The sequence below is a fragment of the Ailuropoda melanoleuca genome, chromosome 11 (genome assembly GCF_002007445.2).
Source record: "Ailuropoda melanoleuca isolate Jingjing chromosome 11, ASM200744v2, whole genome shotgun sequence".
Classification (NCBI taxonomy): Eukaryota; Metazoa; Chordata; class Mammalia; order Carnivora; family Ursidae; genus Ailuropoda; species Ailuropoda melanoleuca.
The window spans coordinates 39627798-39633402 of record NC_048228.1 but is presented as its reverse complement, the minus strand read 5'-3'; the positions used below and the strand labels follow the sequence as shown (position 1 = coordinate 39633402).

General features: G+C 37.6%; 1 protein-coding gene across 9 annotated transcripts in view; it reads right to left on the bottom strand.

Moving 5' to 3' along the window:
- FAM13A (family with sequence similarity 13 member A) overlaps window positions 1-5605 on the bottom strand; it is a 339281-nt gene that overhangs the window by 80105 nt on the left and 253571 nt on the right. For 2 of the 9 annotated variants that reach the window (XM_034671519.1, XM_034671521.1), the window contains exon 1: window positions 5587-5599. The exons of the other annotated variants lie outside the window; for them this stretch is intronic. The gene's annotated coding sequence lies outside the window, so the exon portion shown is untranslated. Of the gene's footprint in view, window positions 1-5586; window positions 5600-5605 lie in introns of those variants that run through there. 9 annotated transcript variants of the gene reach the window in all.

Here is a 5605-nt window from a genome sequence, read left to right as displayed (position 1 = left end):
CCCCCCCCCCCCTGCTTGTGTTCCCTCTCTCGCTGGCTGTCTCTATCCCTGTCAAATAAATAAATAAAATCTTTAAAAAAAAAAAAAAAAAGAAACCTCTGCCAAATTCAGGGCTGTGTAGCTTTTGTCTGATGTTTTCCCTTAAGAGTTCTTAAATATTTAGCTCTTTCATTTAGGTNTTAAAGATTTAGCTCTTTCATTTAGGTCTTTGATCCATTTTGAGTTAATTCTTGTGTATGATATTAGGTGAGGGGCCAACTCCATGCTTTTGCATGTGAATATCCTGTTTTCCCAGCACTTATTGTTGAAAAGACTATCTCATGATACTTACTGAAAATATGGACACATAACACCACGCAAGGCTCAGAATCTTGGCCAGTGAGACCCTGGCATCTTCAAAGTGTACAAAGCATGTATCATAATGATGGTGTTACCAAAAAACAGAAAATAACAAGTGTTAAGAAAAGTATTGGATTCATGCATTAGTGGAAGTCCACTTAGAAATGGTTAAGATGGCGGGGCGCCCGATTGGCACAGCGGTTAAGCGTCTGCCTTTGGCTCAGGGCGTGATCCCGGCGTTATGGGATCGAGCCCCACATCAGGCTCCTCTGCTGTGAGCCTGCTTCTTCCTCTCCCACTCCCCCTGCTTGTGTTCCCTCTCTCTCTGGCTGTCTCTATCTCTGTCAAATAAATAAATAAAATCTTTAAAAAAAGAGAGAGAAACGGTTAAGATGGCAAATTGTATGCTACGTGTATTTTGTGACAATTTAAAAATAATTAAAAAATGGTTAAAATGATAAATTTTATGTTATTTATATTTTGCTATTTATATTTACCCTCCCACCTCCCCAAAAAGAGCTCCATAGGCAGAGATGATATACTTCCCTAAGTTTAGAAATACTGTTCTAGTTAAAAAGGACAAGGGAAACAAATAATCTTAATATATAGTTATTTGTGTCTAAAGACACCCAAATATCTAGTTGATTTTATTATCTGGGGGGAAAAAAGTAGATAATCAAGTAAATAGCCAGCTTGTTCGTTGCACTTGTTAGTCAACAACAAATGTAATGCCTGATATATTACACTTTCCTAAAGTATCCCAACTGACGAGAGATTTTTACCTCAAAACGATGATTGAGAAAACATACAATAGAGTTAAGAAGAAAAAGAAACTATTACAATTTAATCAAGTATGACCAAAAAAAAATAATAAACCTACAAATTCTAGCACAAGTTGTTTGAGCGATCTAAAAATGCTCTATAAACACTTTTCTACATATCAGGGTAGGAGTGGTATGATAGTTTTCAGATCCCATCTAATGTCAGGTAATGTTTTAGTCTCAATTTATTCAAAGTTAAATTTTTCTTCAATGTAAATCTACAGTTAAAAGACTTTCATAAATTAATGATCCCTGGTTTCAAGGAATAAAAATATTAAAATACTAAAGAATGAATTTGTATTCCAAACAGCTTATTTAGATATAAATCTATCTGATGTTCCTGATTCAGGAAAATCAGAAAACATATAAATACTGATATTGACCCTAAGCAATTCCAAATCTGCTGAAAGAGTAATTTAGCTTCAATTTGCACCTTGAGTAAAGCTTGGGCTGAAATTGATAAAGACCGTCAATTTCAGACTTTCAGTGGAGCACAAAATGAGAAAGAAAACGCAGGGGAAGATTAGTGCAGTTGCTAAATGGTAGGTGTTAGGTGTGCAAGGAGCCCCCACTCAGAGGCCAGTGAGCTGTTTAGAGCCCAGTGAGTAGGACTGGCGACAGGTACATAGTCCCCGAAGCACAGTTAGGATTTTGATAAAGCACAGGCAGAGATGGGCCTCGTATACAGGCTACATGTCTCATCCATGTATAGAAACTATATGTATAATCCAGGAGCTTTTTAAGAAGGAATTGAAGAGTAGAAGTGGGACNAGAAGTTGGACATGACGGGATAGGATGGGATGGGATGAGGGCAGGATCTGAACCTGGCCATAAGGAATGTGAAGGTAATACAGGTGAGACGGGAGGGGACAGAGATGTAGAGGAATAGAGAGTAGAGATTAAGAGCCTCAATCCCAGTGGAAATATACACAGGAATCAAAATCCGAGTTTGCAGATGCTGAAGACCCTGAAGAATAAAAGGAGAACTAGCAAAAGATCCTAGCCAGATCAGACTAGACAATAGGCCAAAGAATTCAGACAGTAACAGGCTGGATGTGGCAAAGAATGCCTATGGCAAGCTGGTAATCGGAGCAACTGATGTAGGGGCGCCTTTCTGGGAGTCCAGCCGAGACTGTGAGAGCCCAGGGTATGGACAGCCTTGCCAAGAATGTTCTTCACCTGAAGTTTGCAGGTTCTTGTCTATTTTGTAGCAATCTTGCTAAGAGTTTGGCATAACTTGTTCTTCCCTTTCATTTCCTTAATCACTTCAACAGGGTGGGTAATCTCTAATGAGCATCTGGGGAACAATGACACCTACTGTTTGAACTACTGTAGCTGCAGTCATCCTGCCACATGAGATGGCAGCAAGTGCAGAATTGTAGCTACTGTTTGTTTCCTTGGGGAAAAAAAGAGGACGAATGGTTCTGGAGAGTTAGGCTAGGGTGGAGAAGTGCTGAAATTACAGAAGAGAGAGTTCTTATCACAGAAGATATTTAATCTAGAACGAGAATATATGAGTGCACGTCTATTTATAACAGTCCTACCTTACCAATGAAAAAACTGAAGGCAACTAAAATGTAGAGTAGACTACCATGTGGTTCAGCCATGAGTGTTTATAACAGAGAATCGTAATCACAGAAACTGAAATTCCACAAGGTGAAGAGTGGAGTAAGGTAAGGATGGAAATGGCCTCTCTGGTTCCCGGTTCCTGCATCCCACTTGCCTCCCCCTAGCCACAGACAGGGCCTGGAACCTCCACCCATGCACTGCAGCTCCTCTGCATGCTCCCCATCGCCATCCTCCTCCGCAGGTACAGACTCTGTCCTCATTATAAATCATGCACCTTGTCCCCGCTCCAAGAGCTGGACGCTTGTCCGATCTGTATCTGAATTCCTCTATGGATCATCTCTTCCTCTCTCCTGACACTGGAGCCCTGCTTTGCTCTTAATCTTCTGTTTTGATCCGGTCTTCCTGACGACTGCCCACTCCCAGACCTGCAGACACTGAGTTTTGCCATTCTACCTCATGCCGGACCTTTCAGAATAAACCACCAACTGAATATCCCACCACTGACCGGCTGTCCCATTCCTGTCCCCTGTGCTGGCTGCCTGTGGCTGGATCTACTGCTGGTGAGTCCCCACCTCAGCTGATGGGTCTCATCTCTTGTTTGGACCATTCCTCTCTGTCTCCACCCCCCCTCCCCCAAAGAGGCCAAAAACCAAAACCCCAAAAAACCTTGACAAGTCAACACTAACAAAATATAATACATAGCACTCAATATTCAATATTCCTAGTCAGGAAAGTTGTCATTTTGCAACGACCAATCACTTTTTACTTTTCAAAGCCACAGTAAATATTATTTTGGATTTTAAACGAGCCAATTTAGTTTTTTATCATGTTGACACATTTTTATGAAATTCATGAGTCTTGCAGTAACTGCCCTTTCTGAGAATTGTAGGAAGGGAATCTTAATAAAGGAGGAGAGAAAGGAGTGGAAGACAAAGAGGCTACAGAAATGTAAGTATATTTAAAACATTTCAGCACTCATTTGCTCTTACTAGAGATAGTGCAAAAAAAGTTTGCTAATTTATAAATTAAATTATTAGTGGACATGTTATGTTTCTAGCTCAAAAATCTGGAAGAACTTTAATCATAGTTAACAATCATGTATTCTTTCTTCCACTTAAATTCTGTATATTAGAATAACCCAAGAAGAGTTAATCTTAAAGCAGCCATGCAAATAATTTGAAAACAAAACAAAAAAACACCCTCCAAACATATTTATATTTTACGAATAGATTCTCCCTACTTCGTGTCAAGTAGATAATAAAGAAAAAAAGTTAAATTAACTTGTACCAACTTATTTCTTATGTAATTTCTAAGACTATCATATAATGTTACTCAGAAAAAGAAACTACGTTTGAGATTTTAATTTCAGGACAAATAATAATTATGTTTTTCATTTATGAAGTAGAGCCACTTAAAAGAGCCACAAAAGCATGCCTGCTGGTAACTTCCTTTTTCTGCAACTTTACCTCTCCTGTACGTGTCGGCTAGTATGCATATTCACTTTTTTTCCTTACTTTTATAATATTTTAGTTTTTATGACTCTTAACATTTAAAGGTCAAATAGCTTCTACCAAGAGTTATGGTAAATACATTTTCTTTACATTCTTTAACTTTCATTTTGCAAGTACAGAATTTCTTTTTCAAGACACCTTATTAGTCTAAACAATTACAGAAATCATCACATTAGAAAACACAATTATGTGTCTCTTAAGGTCTTAAGACTTATAAACCCATTTTTCCCATCTGCTTTTAAAAATTGTTAAAAAAAATAAAATTCAAAAACATAGACTGATGTTACCCAGAGGAATAAAAATAAGACAGAGGACAGTTCTCATTTGTTGGCATGATCTGGTGCTGCAGTCTTCTGTACCGTGTAAAACTTAATTTCTGTTAATATAGGATAATCATTTGATATTACTGTGTGTATTTACATAATGAATACCAGAGTCACCATGCACTCGGCAACAACATTCTCTTGTAGTTATAGTAATTGTATAGTTGAGGTAGCCTACAAACCAGAATGTGCTGATCTGGTTGGCAGGAAACCAAAGTGAATCAAATGGACCACCATGTTGTCTCAAACTAAAACCTCAAATGTTCTCTCCTTTGCCACAATGTGATTATGCAATATGCTTTGAGTCGCTGAAGGGCGGAGCAGTACTGAAAAGCAGTTACTTGGCTAAGACTGAAGTCTTATGACACATTTCTGAACTATCGTTGGTTGAATTAAAGCCTAAATCTAACTCTGGGACTATTACAACAAATCTGATTCAGAAATAAACTATGTATCACATATCCTGACATTTCTTTTAAAAAATGTAGATTTCACAATTGAGGAAAGAGTTAATATTTACTTTGAATTCTGTAAACTCACCTGTTTTAATAGTTGTTTTTCTGGCTTCATAAGCTTTAGAAAACAACCCTAAACTTCACAAACTTGCAGAATACTTAGTTTCACACTCTGCTACTATACAGAAAATGATCTAACATAGCTGAAGCTTTGTGCTCACACCCCTCCCCCCATCTGCATATATGCATGGAATAGAAATTTTTAAAATGTAGGTAACAGTGTAATCATTAGGCAGTTTCTGAAATTAAAATGGCTACCCTGACATTTCTGAATTTAAAACAAAGTATCTTATTGTAATCTTTTTAGCTTTATTAAATTTAAGATTTCTTAAACCAAAGAGAAGAAAAACACAGCATGAACAATATGATGAAGGGTTCCAATAAGCTTAGCTTTTTTGCCACAGTGTAGAATATTCTATTGAAAAGAATTAGAATAGGCAAACAAACTCAAAGAAACCCTACCCCTCTTCCATTCCCTGTAACAGAACAACAAAAATCAAATAAATACCTCAAATAGAAAGGTGACA